Here is an 18201-nt window from a genome sequence, read left to right as displayed (position 1 = left end):
TTGCCTAGGCCCTGTAGCATGACTTGGACAGTTGTGCACATTGTGCTAGATTCAAACCAAGGTCTGTCTGGTATTGCATGCAATTTCTTGGGTAGTCTGTAGATCAAATGAAACCTGATATGTGGTCCTACTCTGTTGTGGTGTCAACCAAGACCTTCGCTATCCACATTTCGAAACATAAACTCTTGGAGGAGCACCCTAAGGAGAAGCAAAGGGAGATATTCAGCCGCTGTTCTGAGTTTGATGGTTTCCCTAAGCTCGATAACACCAAGATTAGAGGTGAGCTCACAAGTCCATCTAGGAATTTAGTTACTGCTGAAGCCTCTGGCCTGACCCTTTTGGAGACCACCACACTTTCCAATACTAGCATGTCTGTGTGTCCTGAACACATAGTGCTGTTTTTTTCAATCCAGAGGCCTTCCTGATGTCCTTTGGAACCAACACCCATATCACTGTTAGTGAAGGAGAGAGCAGTATCTTGATACTACTTAATTGCAAAGAGGTTAGCGGACACTGAGTAGAGGTGTCAGATCCTCAACAATGACTTAAGACCTCTAAGGCAGATATCCCAGTACTATAGAAGCCAAAGATGTCCAGGCCAAAATGGATGACCACAAGCCTGCAACAACTGAGGCTAAGCGATACCTTAGCTCTGTCTAATAATACTTGGGCTGTATCCCAGGATGTTTTTTTAACTGGCACAGCATTTTATGAGCTTTTTGAAATCCAAACAGCTGCCTGGAAATTCCCATGGTATCAGAGACTCCTGCTAAAAGAAGGAAAATTGAACCTTTCCTAAAGGAGGATTCAAACACCTTGATTCAGAGGCAGATAAACTAGATTATTGAAAATCCAATGTCTCCCCCTAATAGTTTGAATCTGACAGTGAGGACACCCTGTCCTCTGCTTGTCCACCAGAGAATGTATTTTTTGAGACAACCTTCACAGGATAAAGAAGCCTTCAAATGGGAAGCAGAAACATTTTGAGCCTGCCTGAACAGAAGCATCTTTCTGTACCTCCAGTGTTAGAAGTGTTGGAAGATGTGTTCATCAGTGCCTCATTGAAGCTGGACTCCTTCCTATGATGCTAGTAAAATTGAATGTTTTGCCACAAAGACCAAGATCCCCACACGTTTTTATACAATAATCTTTTAGTTGATCCATCTGTGGTGTCATTGGATTCCAGCATGAGAGAACTCTTGGGTTCTATCCCAGAACCCTGTTCCCAGTGCTAGGGAGAGCATGGTGCTCAACCACTTTGGAAAATTATGTATACCTGGCCTTCAGGAACCTTAACTACAAGACTCACCTCTGAAGTTTCAACAGAAGTCTAAGGCTGAGGGGATCACGGACAATGACCTGAAAGTGGAGATACTTAAGCTGTGCATCCTCCATACCAAGGATGTCAAGCACTTTACAGAATGAAGCTGTGATGCACTAGATGCATCATGCAGAGCTGCAGCTACTGGATTGTTGATTCAGAGACATGTCTAGTTGAAGACCCAGCCCACGCCAGACTATGGGAAGGTGTAGCTCTTAAAAGTACTAATAGATAAGGACCTCCTCTTTCAACAACCACTTGAAAAAGTATTTAAATGACCGAAGGAGAAAGAGAAAACCATGCAGTCTGTAGAATGTATTTTTCTTTCTGTCTTCAAATTGTAGCAGAAACTATCTTTGCAAAAGCTAGCATAAAGGCAGTTATGGTGTTCAGAGTGCAAGTTTTAGCAGTTTAAGGTTAGAGAAGTAAATACACTTCTGATTTTCAGTGAATATTTAATCTTTTTGTTTTTTAGTATATTATTTCTATTTACAATTTCATCTTATTTTGACTCCAGACTTGTGAACTTCAGTTCAGACAGTATCCGCATATTTCATTGATCTCTTTCAATGCTTAGGCCTCCATTAGTCTCCATTGTAATTCTTTCCTATTCCACATTCATTGCTGTCTTAAAAATTGCAAACCTACAGGCATCCTTAGCTTCCTTAAAGACAGGGATTTGTGCAAACCTTTCCACTCTGTCCGCAATTGGTATTGAGCTGCTTAATTTCTTTTCTCTTGACTTGATAGACACCAAAGCAGTGCCCCACCAGCACCACCACCATCTACCCCTTATGCACCTAAAAAACATAGAATTAAATCAAGAAATATGCCTCAGCATATGGCTTTTGACCTCAAGTAGTCTAGCTTTGGGCAGGCTATCTGACCACTTGCCTTCTTTTACCTCCAGGTCTCTCTAGTTGTGTTAATACCACAACTGTGCATGACATGAGGGTTGGACACATCCTCTAGAGCTGTACCACTGCCTGGTACAGGAATGTCAGAGGTGCAGAATCTGTTGCCAGCGGTGATAACATCTCCCCCCAGGGGTTCTTCCACTAGTGTAGTACATGCATAAAAAAGACAGAAGACCTACCATATTGCAGGGCAACAGTCTGTTTCACCTTAGCTGGCAGCTATGGTTACATCCATTATTCAGACTTTGCATTGTGAGGTGTAAAACCAGGGTTTGAACAACAATGGTGCGCTCACCCCCACTCAGCTACCCTAGGATCTTGATTTTGTAGGGGATGTGGAATCTGATGTTTGGAAGTGTCAGAGTCTAATCAGTCTGTTTCCTCTGAAAATGAACAGGTTCAGTAACCCAAACAGATGTTTTCTTTTCCCCATATGCTTCCTAGCTTTGGGAATGTATTCTTTTGGGAGCAATCATCAACTTCCCCTGATATTAGTTGGGTATCTAATCTTTTTGAGGACAGGGCCTTGGACATGGCCACCTTTCTTCCATTGATCACTGCATTGGAGGATATGTTTAAGTAAGCTTGCAATTCTCCTTGGCTGAATGACTCTCTGCCTAATAAAGACAATGTCTTCACCAAACCCAGTTCCTTCAGATATTTTAGGCAACGGGCTAGAACATCAGGAAAAGAAGCTGGAGCAGGCCAGTAGGGTAGTTTTTAATGAGTTAACTACCAGTGTATTTGTGGAAGTTTATGTTGAGGTGTATGTATAGTTTAAAAGAGCTTGCTCTGTAGTTTTCTGTTGAGCAAATGTCCTAGGGGAAAGATATAGTTTCCAGTATTTCGTAAGTGTCTGTATATGATTTAATTGCCTTGGAGGGGGCCAACACTGTTTCTAGAAATGCGACAGCGTCAGTTGTGATAGGAGGTATGCTTGGTTACTCAGCCAGGACCATTCTGATGAATTAAATATATAGGGTTGGGAGAGTGGCCTAATGGTTAATGTGTTTTCCTTACAAACACAAGGTACAGGGTTTGAGTCTCACAAGGAATAATTGGCTAGACTTAAAATGGCTCTCAAGGGCAGTTAACCTAGTACTAATCTATGAATCGTAAAAACAAATTAGATTTTGAGTGTTTCACTTGATTCTGATTGTGTGTTACAGCAGGTAATCATATCCCTAAACACTGGGATGATGAAGATAAACTAAGGCAGGGGGGTGTCAATTCATTCCCAGGTTTCCCTCCAGTCAGCAAGATCATTTTCTGTGGTCTGTCTGAAGTCCCAGCTGTACAAAAAACAAGGTAACTAGAGGAAGTAGCAGGATGAGATTTTTGCCAAACTTAATGAGAGGGGCTCCTTTCCCTAAAAAGATAACCTTCCTTCCAATTTATGAATTTGCCAAGGTGTAGCACTTGTCATCCTCAAGTTCCTGTCTGGGTTTTTTGACTTGACAGTTAGCATTCAACAAGATGGTCTTACCATCAGTGGTTTCCAATGAATGGGTACTCTGCTTTGTTGGCAGATGTTAGAAGTGGAAAGAACATCTGCCTCCATCCTATGGAGTTCCCTCTCACCCATCCTTTGTCATTCCCTGCTGTACTCTGGCAGTGCTGGATTGAGGGGTCATAGAACCAGTCCCTTCTGTGGAGAGAATGAATGGATTTTACCCCAAAGTCTTACTGATTCCCAAATGAGAAGTGTTGTGGAGACCAGGTTAGACTTATCCTTTCTGAATGCTTTGTCAAGGTCTCCAAGTTCAAAATGCTGACCATTTAGACAGTGCTTCCTGTCCTGCTGGACTGCTTTGTCATGGTGACCTAGGACCTGAAGGATGTGTATCATCTTAGACGTTTTGTTTATCGGTTCGGGAGGTATCTGAGATTTGTTGTATCATATTCACAGTTCTATGCATTGCACTTTGGGCTATCCACGGCACCTCAAGTGTTTTGCAAATGTCTTTTTCTACTAGTGGCTCACTGTTTTGCTCTTGGCATTCACGTTTTTCTGTACTTGGATGACTTGCTGATCTATGCAGAGTCTTTATTGAGAATCACTAGGGTTTAAGTTGAACATTTGGAAATCATGCCTGACACCCTCACAGAGACTCGTCTTCCTGGGTTGCTTTATCGAATACGACAAAAGAATGGCCTTTCTTCCAGAAGACAAGGTCCTGTCTTACCAGATGGTGTTTCAGGAATTCCCCAGGAGGAACTTTATCTCAGGAAAAGAATTCTTAAAAATTCTAGGACTTGTGGTGTCCAAGATTCTTATAGTACCACTGCCTCATCTCCACATGTGGAAAATTCAAGGGCATTTCTATAATTGTTGGACTCAGCACCTACATTTTCTGGAAGTCTCATTTACTGGTGCAGTCCTTCATTAGACAAACGTTACAGTGCTGAAGAGCTGAGTATCAGTCCAGGGCTTCCCTTCTTTTCTGGTGCAGTCTGCCCTGACAGATTTGTCCAACTTCGCTTGGAGAGCTATGTCAATGAGTACAAGTACAGGCCACCAGATGTCCCAAGGACACACAGAAGTGCATCAAAATGAAGGAATCAATGGCCTTGAAAGACTTTCACCAGCTGTGGACTTTGGGTCCTTGTCTGGTGGTTATGGACAAGACCACAGTAGTGTGATACCTCAACAAACTTGGAGGACCAAGGTCATACCTTTGGTGCTGGTTGATATTGATGTTCTGGGAGCAGGTTTTGCAGCATTCTCTGACTCTTCAGGCATCGTATATCCCATCAGAGCAAAACATTTTGACAGACAGATTGAGAAAATCCTGGGCAGATCTGCATGAGTGGAAGCTCAAGGCAGTGGTGTTCCAGGATCTAGTCCAGATGTGGGATAATGCCTTAATTAGATCTGTTTGCCTCTTTTCAAAACAGCAGCTGGAGAATTCTGTTCCAGACATCTTTGCAACCATGCCTGGAGGACAGACACATTCTCATTCCCTTGGAGGGGAATGTTACTGTATGCACACCCTTTCCACTGATTCACGAAGTACTTCTGAAGATTCAGTAAGAAATGCCAAAGATCATTGTGGTGACCTCCCTGCTAGCCTGGGCAATCTTGGTTCTCCTTTTTAATGGTGTTAGACAAGGACAGTTACCACAGGCATCCTGACACTATGGATTTGCTCACACAATCTCAAGGACAACTGGTGAACTCTATTTTGGAGTAATTACAACTGACAGCCTAGCTCAACCTTGACTCTGTTTAGGTACTTGTTTCTTGAGGATGTGCACCAGGTGTTAAAGGAGGCCAGAAAACCTGCTACCTGAAAATCTTATATTTTCAAAGAGTTGAGGTTTCCTAATTGGTGCCTAAATGAGAAAAGATGGTCCCTTGGGTTTTACATCCCTTTGGTCTTAAAATTTTCTTGTCATATGGATCCATTTAGGAGCATTTAGCAGACATCTCTGTGTGTCTGCCAATGGATCCTCCTTTCTCTACTTTGTTGGTAAAGCAGTTCATGAAAGGAGTATTGCATATGAGACCGCCTAGCAAGCAAATTCCTCCTTCATGGGATCTCAACTATGATCTAGAAAAATTGACCTTACCATCTTCTGAACCAGCTGCTCAGGCTGATCTGTAGTTCTTAACGTGGAAAACTGTTTTGCTTATTGCTCTGACATCTGTAAGGTGAATTTCTGAGTTGCATGCTTTCACAGTGGGGCAGCCTTACCTGATTTTCTATAAGGATGGGTTGTGTTATGCACTAATCCATCTTTTGCACCTAAAGTAGTCTCAGAATTCACTTTCTTTCAGTCTGTCAACCACCCTGTGTTCCAACCAGAACCGTAGTATAAAGGAGATAGGATACTGCGTACCTTGGATGTGCGCCGGAAACTCAGATACTACCTTGAAAGAAAATAATTATTCAGGAAGGCTGAAAGGCTTTTCATTTCTTACACAGGGGCAAAGTAAGGTCAACCAGTTTTTAAGCAAACCATTGCATGTAGGTTGTCCTTAAGGTTATCCTGAAGGTTGGCATTGTTTTTTGTTAGACCCACCATAGCAAGGTGAATCCAGGCAAGGTAAAGGTACATTCCACTAGGACCTTTTACTCTGCAGTGGCATATTGGAAAAGAGTGGACTCAATTTTAGAGGCAGCAATGTGGTCCTCTGTCCATACCTTTATGAAACACTACAGGCTTGTATACCTTTTCTATATCCAGTGCAGGCATCATTAGCACTATTCTCCAGGGGCTCCTGGACCTTATCCTTCCTCCTGTTAGGTTGGGTAAGCTTTGGTCTATCCATATGCCAGTATGGCAGTGTGTTTGTTGAACATAGTACAGTTGCACAAGTTCTAATTTCCTGTAAAAGTAGACATTTCTAGAACACAGCCTTACTGGCATTGCCCACCCACCACCCCTCTTTTGGATGTACATAGTTTGGTGATGGAGTTGTCATTGAGTTTTTGCTCACTAGCCGTTTTTTGTGTAGGTATGAGTTTTTTGGTTTGGAACAGTAGGTATTTGCAAGCTTGTGTTTTCATCTTCTCTTCTGTCTGGAGCCTAGGAAACTGGAAGAGTCCTGTCTGTGGGTTTGAAAGGCAGTACTTGTACTCGCAGGTAATTGGTCTGTCACACCCACAGACATGCTGGGATAGGATCGCTGAACTTTAGTAGACTGCCAGAAATAAGGTAGCACAGCACTACTACTCATATTCCAGTAAGGTGGTGTGCTCTAGAAACATCTACTGTTGCAGGTAAGTCAGACTTGTGCAACTGTACCTTTTCTTCCACCATATGAAGGAGGACTAGGGTTGCTGTAGAACACTCATGAAACACTGCCAGATGTCCTCCTGATCCTTCTGTTGCAGTATGTGCATTCTGTCCAAGTCCGTGCTTCCATGTCTCATGATCATTAGAGGCACTAGTGCAGAATACTCTGGTCATTGTTCTAATTTCAGTGTCACACCAGATTCTTTTTTGTTGGCAATGTGTAAAGTATTATGTGCTTGAAATTGTTGAATAAGTTATTCCACCTTAGTCTGCAGATTCCAAGCCTCCTTTTTTGTGTCAGTCAGTCTAGAATAATCAGTAGGACGCTATCGTACAAACTGAAGACATGAGTTTATCCCAGTAGCCTCCTTGTATGCCATGTTTTTCCTCTGAACAAGTTACTTAACCTACATGTGCTTCTAGAATCCCATTAAATTTTGAAGTTGTGATCATATGAGAGCACCTGGTTATCAAAATGGAAAAAACAATAACATACAGTCTTCCTGTGCCCCACTTGTTCAGAGAATAACTCAGAAAATTGAGAATACCTGTTGCAAAATAAGGGATGTGAGTAATAAATGCAGGTGATTCCATGTGGCTTTTTGGCAGCCAAAGACCATCAACTAGATGTTTCAGATGCAGCATTAGGATTAGTACTGGGACTTTGGTTCAGCAATCAGGTGGCTGGTTCAGTGATGGAATTTCCTTTATAGTAGCTCCCATACTGCCCAGTCAGTATGTAGCATGCCATCCTTTACCCATTATCTTACAATGTCTACCTCTTAGAAACAAGAAACTTTCATTTTGTACCTGAAGTTCTTCTCCCTTAATGCTTATTCAGTCTTCAACAGCTCTGCTTAGGCCTCCCAACCAGAAGTAGTTGAATACATTTTGGTATAGTTGGATTGCTTCCTGAAATGAAAACATTGTTTTGATTTCTGTTGCAGGTTGTATTTGCCAAGTATGTTACCGTATTGATTATGGTTGGTTGTCACAGCAGTAGTGTCATATCTGGTTATGCATTTCCTCCTTTGTTCCTTCCTTCAGTTCTTTCTGGTGGCAGCAGCAAATATGATCATCTTGTATATGATAAGCAGATATTTATGTGTAGAAACAAATGGTTTATGAGACATGTAGATAGAAAGCTTGCAGATGTATTTTATCTGATTGAAGACGCTGTGGAATAAGAAATTTTAAGTAATGATTTAAAAAAAAAAAACGGGTGTCTGTTTAACATTGTATTGTCACATGCAGGTCTCGTTCATCTGGTGTCAGTTGTGCATGGTAAGTGGGCTGCTTGCTCCACTGAAGAAGTTTTCATCTCATGTTTGCAGTATCAATACTTTTGTACATTGAGCAGAAAGGAAGAGGTGGTTCCCTTTATTTACTTATCTATGTAGCATTTGTTAACTGGATAAGTTTGCTGGTCCATAGACCCATAACCTCAACCCTGGCCACAAGAGCTACACCACACACACACACACACACACACACACACACACACACACACACGAGCATGCATGCATCCACACACACAGACACACACACATGCACAGCACATAGACAGCTATATGTAACTAACCAACCAACATGATTTTTGAAACTGAAGTACCCAGAAAAATCTGGTGATGGTTACCTACAACATGCAGTTATCATTTTCATAGGTTGTCTTCGGGAATGTAAAAATGAGTTTTGTTGGATTCTCCTTTAAATCACTGTCCTGATTTGATGCATACCAGTATAAGATACTGGAGCATATACGTATTATAATTTCTAAATGAAAATATATGCTTTGTGCGTTTAAAACCAAACTGTGTTTTAGAATTTAGTCACTGCTTTAAATTTTAAATTGTAACAGAGTGGTAATGGTCACAAGTATGGACTAGCATACTGACTTCTCTCAGGTGCGTTATCTATAGCCATAATCATCATTACAGTGGGGAACATGAGCTGCAGTATTTGTTTTACCACTTAGAAAACATTGCATAATTTTGCATAATTTTGCATCTGCATAATGACTGTTTTCTATGCTGGCAGTTGTTTCACAGGATGCATGCCTGTCTTAACAGTTATGCATGGCATGCAGTATGAGCTGTATTGTTTAATACATTTGGGGACACTGTAGAAATGAGGAAACCTGAAGTCAAAGTACACATTTTTGACGGGTTCATAGGTGATTACTAGGCTAATGGCACAAGAGCCTTTACAAGCCTAGCTAATAGTACCCGTTATGTCTTACTTCCCCAGATATGGGATGGGATAGTATCAAGGTAGTAAGTCTTTGGATGTTGGAGCCCTGAGTCATTTTACAGACTGCCTCTGTCCATAAGGGACATGGGCAGCTCCCTGGGAATGAATATAGAGTTCTCCATCCATTTATCCAAATTCTTTATGAAAAGAGTGACTGACGGGCTTTGTTTTACAAAGATGGGAAGTTTATTCCATAGACAAGATGATTACAAAATACTTGCAATTTTACATTTATAGCACTGAGTCAGCAACATGCATCATCTTCCATACATCAATCAAAACAAAGCACCTGGCCAGCAACATTATCATATTTCCGTCACTGTTACAGTACTTAACACAGTGCAACTGACACGTACAGCTTTGTCACACCAATTAGGTTTTACATCCTGGCATCTCCATTAAATGTACCCTGACAGATTTCCCAAGATCTCCCACTATTCTGACAACCTTGTAAACTACTCACTAGGACCAGACCTCTCTGTAGACCATCTCTAATGAGATAACTAATACACGTCTTCTAGTCACTGTGTGCAATAATAATTAAAGTTTAAAAATGATGCAGGCAGTTAGTTGAAACAAATAAACAAGAAACAGTGAGCATCACTGTGGGTGTGAGTCATGCACAGATGTAGTATAACTCACATGTACAATGTTGGTTTTGGTTTCCACTGTATGCTGTAAGTAACCATTATCAAAAAACCCACACAGATATGGTGAGATTATGCAAGTTTAATGAGGAGAGTGATTGTAAATCAGGATTGAACCTTGGACTATGGAAGTGTGATGTATGGATCTTACCGCTGAGCCGCCATGCTGCCCAGCTATTGTAGCAGCTAATTGGTGGTACAGCCTTCAGATGTGGTCTGGAAGAGTTGAGCTTGAGAATCCTACTGTAATTCCCCCTTTCATTTGGTGTGAATGAACTGGCTTCTAGAAGGGGAAGGGAGCATTTGTTTTCAGGTGATGCCCCAGTACCCAGCTGCAGCACTTAATACCCAGACTGAGAGTGAACATTATTATTCCTTATACTTTGCCTAGGTTATTTCAAACGCAGGATGTGTTCTAGTTATGCTTATTGTCAGAGTGGAGGTTTGCAGTGAGAAAGACTGCTATTTTTCAAATGTTCCACAGCAGTTCAGTTGCAGGAAAAGGAAAAATCTCCTAGCTGGATTCATCTAATTAGCATGAGAATAGCATAAGATGGTAGGCTGTAGTTATGTGATTATGTTGTTCCCCTCAGTCATGTGTACACCAGAAGAAGATGAAGTGTGGGAGCCAGTCCCAAATGAGAGATTAACAGACAAAAAAAATCAGCAGAATGGTTGAAAATGATATTAAACATAAATATTTAATTTTTTAATTGGTACCAATTAGGTCCCTGTTTGATTCATTGATGCTAGTGCTAATAAGTTTCTGAATTTAAAGTTATGATATGCTTACATTTCATTTGTATCAATTTGGAAACTGACTGAAGCTGTAAAACCTGTATTTATTAATGCCTGTTAGCAACTGTTCTCATTGTGCCTTGGTGCATCTGGCTGGAAGGCTATTACAGTTGTCTGAATTTATAATTTTCTTCAGTCTCACAAAGTGAAATAGTGAGACTATTTCTTAGGAGTATTCATAGCTTTGCTGGATTGATTTTTTTGTAAGAGCTATTTATATGACAAAGAAAAGGGAACACGTTTCAAAGAAACAACTGCCTTTATTACCTTTATTTTTCAAATGCTGGTATGAATGCATTTCATATGTCTGACACATTTGCAGTCACTAATTGGATGTTTGGGTGGCTTTGAATACAGAGAGGTACGCCGTAAGGAATGGAAGAGTCGCTTTACTTCTGTACCTCCAAAGGGATGTTTAAATAATATTAGTTAGGATTTTAAACTTCATCTTTGATTTTTATTATATGTCTTTAAGTGGCACTTATCCCTTGGTCTTTTATCGCATTTTCCTGTAATTGGTAGCTGGTCTGCTGACTCAACCCTTGCAAATGTACTTTTTTTTATTAATATCCAGTCCTTTAAAACAGTGCGATATTTACCAAGATGTATCCCATAGCACAAGTGTAGTTTGATACCCCATGCTCTTTAATGCTTGGATAAACCTTAGGACTGTGCATACCATGAAAAACGTTTGCATTTGGATAGTCAGTGACATAAGCCAAACAAACCAGAAATCTTCGGATGTGTGTGTGTATATACACACACACACACACACACACACACACACACACACACACACACACACACACACACTCACTCGCGCGCATGTATAAAAATGTACACATTGTACTTTATGGAAGTAACCAAGCTACATATTTGCACTGCAACCAAGCAGAATCTTAATGGTATTTTTTTCTGCTTTCACATGCTGCAAGTAGTAAGTTTGCTAATTGTAAAATGAAAAAAAAAAAAAAAAGATAATTCACACAGCATAATTTTAGCATTCCAGCACCATATAATGAGATGCATTATGAATTAATTTTTCTTTTCACTGTCTGTCACCTTGTAAGAGTGTGCATTCTCCTTGCTTGTATTTTCTCCACAGATTTCACAAGTGTTGTAGTGTGTATGCAACATGCAGAGCAAGAGGTTTGGCTATGTCTTGCATCAAGTCGTACTATATATCAGAGCAGTTTTTACAGTGCATGAAATCCCAATGGTGAGAGTTGGGTGAGCACAAAAAAATGAAAGATTGAACATTAACTTTTGAATGCAGAAATTGAGTGAAAGTATTGGAATTCAAATGAATCCTTGACAGGAGTATTGTTCTGCCTCCTAATTATGGTTTACTAGATATAGTTTAGGGAAAATGAGAAATACACAAAGCCAGGACTATGGTGATTACATTAATTCATTCAGTTATTTATTCATGTTTTTATATAAGGGGTTCAGGGAAGTAACTGAGCCTCAAAAGACCTACATAGTAACTTGTTGCCTTACAGTTCATGTTCAAAGTATGGTTTATTTACATCACTGTTCTGCATTGCATTTTAAGTAATCAAGTTTTAATATGAAATGTATCATAATAAAAAAAAAATGTATTTTAGTTAGTGTCACATATGATGTTAAGTTGTCTATCTCGCCTTCTTTCTTGCTGGTTGGGTTCAGAGCCGATCCACGGCTCCGACTCGGCCATCTTCAAATGCTCGAGAGCTGCGTACTGGCTCGAGGCCCCCCCTATGTCCCATGATGCCTGGCGCTAGATACCCAGATCTCGTTTGCTGCTTCTGCTACGAGGTTGCTTTTACTGGCTCAGGTCGTATATTTTCTCTTTATTCACTATATTTAGGACTTTTTTGTACTTTATTGAATATACGCTTATTGTCATAGCTTAGCTGTAGGTTCTATGGTAGTTTGTTAGTGTTTACCACCCTTAAAAACTTGTTTGCTCCTTAGAGAGTTTTCCTCTCCCTCCCCAAGCCGTTTTAGTTAGAGGCTTATCATTGTTTTATTTTCTAAGGTAGACAAAGTTCATTAGAAATTGTGGTAGTTGTAGGTCTTATATTATATAGTGTGTGTTTGTGTGTGTGCTGTTAGGGTGTGGTAACTTGTGTGGTTTGTGTATATTTTTTTCCAGTTACCTACTCTCCATTATACTTGTTCTTTGCAATTGATTTTCCTTCACAGGAATGTCTAAAGACACAAAAGTGTCGGGATTCAAGAAGTGTGACTCATGCTGTCAGAAAATGTCTCTGACAGATGGTCACACTTCTTGTGTTTATTGCTTGGGCTCCCTACACCAGCAGGACTCTTGTTCGGTGTGTCACTCCTTTAGTCCAAGAGTCATGCAGGAGTGTAGGAATAAGCTTATCCTTAGGGGTTTGCTTAAACCTGAAGGATCACCGGCCAAGACTCAGTCAGTGAAACCTTCTAGGCCATCGAAGCAGTCTGCTCCAAGCTCGGAGCCGTCGCCGAGTAGGGCTTCTGCTTCAACTTCGGTTCCGGCTGGAACCGAAGCACCTATCTCTACGTCAACTTCAGCTCCGACCGGAGCCGAAGTACCTATCTCCCAGTCGGCCCCGACTCTTCCGTCGGAACCGTCGGGGAGTCGAAAATGCTCCAGGTCACCATCCTTGGAGTCGATACACTCGGCTCCAGGGTCACCCTTACTGCAGTCTGAGCATAGTCATCGGTCCCACTCTTCTCGATCATCTAGGTTATCTGACCATGATTTGGCGAGAGTGGTGCGCAGGCTTTTAAAGTCGCAGGCCCTGGCAAAAATGCTATCCAGCACCCCTCATCAGGGCTCGGCTCTACCTGTTTCTCCGATGATTTCTCCTTTGACTCATCTTTTGAGTTCGGAGCCGGAGCATGCTATGGCTGGAACCGTGTGTCAGTCAGCGCCGATACTTCCCCTTTCGGTTCTGTTGTCGTCTCTGATCTCTTCCATGGTGCCGTCCTTGGAGGGATCTGGGCGCCGGGACTCCCTCATCAGCTCCAAGGGGGCGAGTGGCATCTGACCCTTGTCTGACCCCATTCTCCCTCTCGGAGCTTCAGCGCAGGTGAGTTCGGCTCCTACATCGGCTTCGGAGTCATCTTTCTCGGGGCCGGGAAGGATTCCGGTCTCTTCGGAGGAGGAGCCTTTTCTGGTGTTGGGAAGGGGCGCCTTCGAGGTAATGAGGAGTGTGCTGGCATCTGAGTCAGCCTTACAGTCAGCCTCATTGGCTCCTCCCCCCATGGTGCCTGCTCCTGCCTCTACCCCTCCTCCAGACCCCAAGCGTGGGGAACAAGCGCTCCAGGGCACCCCATTGGGTGTATCTTCCTCTTCCGAGGCCTCCCCCTCAAAAGAGGAAATGCAAGAGGAAGCATGTTGACTCCCCTGAGTCTGTCACTTCAGATACTGACTTGGAGGAGTCGGAAGGGTCCCCGAGATCCTCCTCTGAGGACGTCTCCTTCTCAGACATCCTTGAAATCCTTAGGCAGAGGAGGAACTGGACTACCCTTAACCCTTCCGAGGATGAGTCGGTATTCCTGGACGCGTTTGGTTCCCGACCCTCCACCTCCTGGGTGTCTCCGCCTTTCGATCCACTGATGTCAGTGGTGGCTCGAAAGGCGTGGTCAGCTCCAGACTCAATGGAACCAACTCCCCTGTAGGCCCACAAAATTCATCACTGCCCCTCAAGACAAGCAATTTCTGACCAAAGGTGTTCCTGTGGATGCCATGGTGGCAGCAGCGGCCACTAAAAAGGAGTTGGCTGAAACTTCGTCTGTCCATCCCCCTAATAAGGAATCTAGGACGATGGACAGATATGGGAAACGGATGTTTTCCTCAGCGACCTTTTCCATGAGGTCTCTGAACTATTTGTGCCACTTTACCCGCCTTCAAAGGGATCTCCTTAAAGAGCTAGGAGATACCCTTCAAGATCCATCAGCTGCGGGGGCTCAGGCTAAGATTGCCTCCCAGCTGGCGACTCTAAATTCTGTAGTAACCTCCTCCATGTGGCTCATCTCTTATGCAGCCAATGGAGCGAGTAGGGCCGCAGGCACAGGTGTGGCTTTGAGGAGACACGCTTGGATGCGGTTATGCAACTTTGCGGAACCCTTCAAGACATCTTTCACCAACACCCCCTTTGATGGTTCTGCTCTGTTTGGACCACAGGTGAAGGATACCCCTACCAGGTGTGAGCAGGAAGGCAAAATTCTCTCTGCCATTGGAGTCCGTTTTTCCACTCCTTCAAGACCGTATCCCAAGGGTCAGAAGAGTGGGAAGATGTGGTTCTGGAAATCCCAGGGAGCCGTGCCTGACACACGTGGAGAGTTCCCCTCCAGGGGCAGAGGAGGGAACAACAATAGACGCCGCCCTAGGGGCAGGGGGGGTCCACAAAATCAGGGCCAAAGAGAATCCTTCTCTGATAAGCCCTTCCAGCATCCCTGAAGTGCTGCCCGACTGTCCACCTTCGGAGGCAGTCGGGGAAAGATTATCGCTGTACCCAAAAGCCTGGCAAAGTATAACACAAGACAAATGGGTGCTTTCTATCATATCTGAAGGCTACAAAATTCCCTTCTTTCGCACTCCACTCTTTTCCAACAAATCCCTTCCAGATGTTCCACCCAATCTAAGGGATCAAGCAGTTCAAGAAATTTCAAAACTGCTAAGAAAAAGAGCCATCCAGTCAGTCCCAGCAGACCAACAAGGATCCAGAACTTGCTCAAGTTTCTTTTTGGTACCAAAAAAGGCAGGGGACTGGAGACCCATTCTGTATCTCAGCAGACTAAACAGGTCTGTTCAAAGAACGAAGTTCCGGAAGGTCACGCTACAGTCCATTTTACCCTTTCTGGGTCAGGACAATTGGATGTGCTCCATAGATCTTCAGGACGCGTACTACCATATCAAAATGCACAGACGCTCCAGAATATTCCTCCGCTTCTGGCTGGGAACCAGTCATTATCAGTTCAGAGCACTGCCCTTTGGTCTCACCACAGCCCCCAGGTTGTTCACCAAATGTTTGGCAGAAGTCACCGCTCACTTGAGACGGCAAGGATTCCATGTATTTCCATATTTAAACGACTGGCTCCTTACTACAACCACCAGGCATCACGTGCTGCTAGCCAGAGACTGCACCATCCAAACGTGCTCTACTCTAGGCATCACAATAAATTTCGAAAAGTCTGCATTGTCTCCTTGTCAATCTATCAACTTTATAGGCGCAAATTTAAACACAAAGGACATGTCAGCGACTCTCCCAGCAGACAGAGTGTTAGCCATTCGACGACATGTGCAGGTCTTATTAGGTTGCAAAAAAGATTCAGGCCAGATTTGTCCTAAAAACATTGGGTCTCATGGCAGCGGCTATACTACTACTTCCCCTTGCACGTTTTCACATGAGGATTCTTCAGTGGATGTTGTTCACACAATGGTCCTTCCAGCAACTCCCAGTGTCTCACATGATAATGATCACACAGTCATGCAAAAAACAACTTGTTTGGTGAATGGTTTCCCCATCATTACACCAGGGCAGACCATTCGTTCTTCCTCCTCCAGTAGCTACGGTGAACACGGACGTCTCCCTGAGCAGGTGGGGGGGGGGGGCATTTTCAGGGCAGAACAGTCCAAGGCACCTGGCAGCCTCACGACTACCATCTGCATATCAATGTCTTGGAGATGAAAGCCGTGCTTTTAGCGTTGCAAGCTCTTCAGAACTCTCTTCCCACCGGAACCATTGCAATTCAAGCAGACAATATGTCAGTGGTATGGTACATCAACAAGCAGGGCGGAACCAAGTCGTACCCCTTATGTTGAGAAGCACTCAGACTTTGGCAGTGGGCGATCTCTTCCCAACGGTTTCTGATAGTGCACATCCCTGGGAAGTCCGACGTTATAGCAGACAGGCTGAGCAGAGCAATTCTTATGCCTCATGAGTGGTCTCTCAATCAGACTGTGGCGGACAAAATCTTCTGCAAATGGGGTCAGCCTTGCTGCGACCTTTTTGCCACCCCCTTCAACAGCAAGTGCGGCAATTTCTTCTCTCTCCTTCCTCTCCCCAGACACCTCCCCAGAGACGCTCTAGTTCACAATTGGCCCCAGGGACTTCTTTATGCATTCCCTCCATTTCCCCTGATTCCCAAACTAATTCAGAAAGTTACCACATTGGGATGCAAGATGATCCTCATTGCCCCTTACTGGCCTCGACAAATTTGGTTCCCTTTCCTGCATCATCACCTTCTGGAGCAGCCCTGGACCCTGGATCCAATTCCAGAACTCCTGATCCATCAATTGGTCGGACTGCACCAATCTCTTCAATCTCTCTAGCTCACTGCTTGGTTTCTCCACTTCCGACCTTAGCCAGGCTTCCCAACATCTCTCATTCGGTGCGTGAAATTATCTTATCCTCGCATAAGTCGACCACTAGGAAAACTTATGCTAGCAAGTGGAAACGTTTTTCCTTATGGGCAGAGAACAGGAAGATAGATCTGTTTTCAGCCCCTGTGCACCATATTTTAGAATTTCTAGCAGAACTTTTTCGAACAGGATCCTCTTCTGCCACGATTAGAGCTCTGCTAGCTGCAGTTTCAAACTTTCATATGGGCCTATCTGATTCCAGCATCATGTCCCATAAGCTTTGTAAAGCCTTTCTTAAAGGGACCACTGTACTCAGGCCCTCAGTAAGAGATCCCCAGCCTCCGTGGGATCTGAATTTGATTCTAGCTTCCCTGATACTGCCCCCCTTCGAACCGGCAGCTTCCTGTTCCTTGAAGTTTCTTTCTTGGGAAACCCTTCTTCTGGTCGCAGTTACGTCGGCCAGAAGAGTTTCTGAACTTCAGGCTCTTTGTGTTCGTCCTCCTTACCTAGTTTTTCACAATGATAGAGTTTCTCTTTGGATTAACCCTTCCTTTCTTCCAAAGGTTACTTCTTAAGGCAGAATACAAGTTACATCAGCTGGACGTCCGTAGACAATTATGCTTTTACTTGCATAGAACCAAGCAAATCAGACCAGTTGTTCCTGTCTTACGCTGAGGGAAAACAAGGTATACCGGTGTCAAAAGTCACCTTATCTAGGTGGTTGACTTCTACTATTATCTTTATATATCAGTTAAGAAATAAAGAGCTTCCTGCTAAACCCAAAGGTCACTCCACCAGAGCTCTAGCTACTTCTGTGGCTTTTCAGGCCAGATTGCCAATGGAAACTATTTGTGTGGCAGATACGTGGGCTAATCCACATACCTTCATTTCACATTATAAACTGGATGTGGCTTCCAGAAGCAGAGCTGATTTTGGTTCCACTGTTCTGAAGAGTCTGTTCCGATGAACCACCCAGGATTGAGGTGCTAGGGACGCTGTCCCAACCAGCAAGAGTGAAGGTGTGATAGACAACTTAACATTAAGAAGTTATGTACCTACCATATAACGTTCCATGTTAGTTGTCTTCTTCTCGCCTTCTTTTTTGCTTCCCACCCTCCATCCCCCTATCTTAGTAGACAGAGAAGAGTTCCTTAGGTTTGTCGATCACTGGCTGAGTCTTCTCTG

The 18201-nt window shown here is 43.3% G+C and overlaps 1 protein-coding gene across 3 annotated transcripts in view; it reads left to right on the top strand.

Annotated features, from left to right (window-relative positions):
* BICD2 (BICD cargo adaptor 2) overlaps nucleotides 1-18201 on the top strand; it is a 1042429-nt gene that overhangs the window by 836484 nt on the left and 187744 nt on the right. The window lies entirely within an intron of this gene.

The sequence above is a fragment of the Protopterus annectens genome, chromosome 7.part0 (assembly GCF_019279795.1).
Source record: "Protopterus annectens isolate FY-2018-M chromosome 7.part0, PAN1.0, whole genome shotgun sequence".
NCBI lineage: Eukaryota > Metazoa > Chordata > Ceratodontiformes > Protopteridae > Protopterus > Protopterus annectens.
This window is presented reverse-complemented; position numbering and strand designations above follow the sequence as displayed.